The sequence below is a fragment of the Morone saxatilis genome, unplaced genomic scaffold (genome assembly GCF_004916995.1).
Source record: "Morone saxatilis isolate NCDOM2014 unplaced genomic scaffold, NCSU_SB_2.0 Contig2, whole genome shotgun sequence".
Taxonomy (NCBI): domain Eukaryota; kingdom Metazoa; phylum Chordata; class Actinopteri; family Moronidae; genus Morone; species Morone saxatilis.
Window position 1 is genome coordinate 4,888,200 of NW_023339762.1, and position 1,407 is coordinate 4,889,606.

The following is a 1,407-nucleotide window of genomic DNA, read 5'->3' on the forward strand; positions in this document are numbered from 1 at the left end:
ACATACATACATATATATACACATACATACATATATATACACATACATACATATATACACATACATACATATATATACACATACATACCATAGCATTTTCCTGAGAGTGACAAACCGTATATACAGACACATTATATTGTACACTCAATTATATTAGCTAAGTCAAATAAACCAAAGACAGAAGACTTTGCATCATTGATTTTTATTTTTACCCCAGGCCTAAACATGTTTGATCTGTAAAGAGAAAAAAGATAGATGTTATAGCCTAGTCAAGTACATTCCTTAAGCTTCCATGAATGTTTTACAATGGCAAGTATCAAGGTATTTCACTCTCTTGGTGGTATGATCAAACATGTTACCTTTCATGGTACTCGGGCCCTAATAAAGGTTGGAGAATGCAGAAAACAGTGAAATAAGAAACGCCCACAACAGGCAACATACCCCATTCCCAGTTCTGTCTAGTTCTCTGCTTCCTCTAGAAAGGAAACAGATTGTGGTTCTTATAGGCACAATAACAATGCAAGATGTAAAAAAGATCAGTAGCAGATTTTAAGTATACTCGTTTAATGAAAATGGAGAAATGACTGCAAAACGACCTCTACAACATTGATGGATGTGTGTACAATAATACTGCTTTGAACAAGACCTGATACTTCAGAAACAGATTCTGAATAGCAGAATTTTTTTGGAGGGATCACTTTCAAATCCTGAAATAAGTGGAGGGATTATGCTTTAGTCTGCAAGCAATAGTTGACTACAAGACTAATCACATGACCTCTCACCTGTTGCCCTCTTTGCTGTTGTCGCCTTTTTCTGTCCTGCAATCGGTTTTCTTCGGACCTTGGTGATTTAATGACAACATACATTCACTATGAAAACATTCATGTTGGTCTGTTGACAGTGAGCAAAACAGTTTTTCCTCGCAATTGGCCCCCCATTACAATGTACAGAGCGTACTGTAAGTCAAGATATAATGTCATGCATATTCCCCCAGGATACATTTTTTTCAATACAAATTAATGTGTTTTGAATGTAGTAAGCAAACATTTTACAGATAACAGCAATGCTATAACATACTGAATAGGTCTTACCATCAAAACAAACATGCCACAGTTGTTGGAGCACCCTTGCTTTGTTAGGCCCTGAGGTGTGAACAAGGTATTTTAATAAAAGAATGGCAGGGAAATAGTAAAATGTTAGCAAATGCTATTAAGTAATGTCTCACCCGGACATCATTCACACCAAGCTTCTTCCAGGGGCCAGGAGATCAGGCTGTGAGTAATGTGTCTGTACAAATGGTAAGCAGAAGTAAATAAAAGTAACTCAACTTCAATCAACTTTGGATTGAAAAGCATGCATAAACGCTTGGAACAAAGCTTGAACTGAATAAGGAAGAGGTTGGAACTT

At 36.5% G+C, this 1,407-nt stretch overlaps 1 long non-coding RNA gene across 1 annotated transcript; it reads right to left on the reverse strand.

Annotated features, from left to right (window-relative positions):
• Positions 1–189: 189 nt before the first annotated feature.
• Positions 190–1,289, reverse strand: LOC118330628. Its single transcript, XR_004796840.1, has 5 exons — positions 1,226–1,289; positions 1,092–1,142; positions 783–840; positions 442–475; positions 190–234 (listed from the first exon to the last, which is right to left on the reverse strand). It is a non-coding gene; the product is annotated as an uncharacterized LOC118330628 (long non-coding RNA).
• Positions 1,290–1,407: the final 118 nt, after the last annotated feature.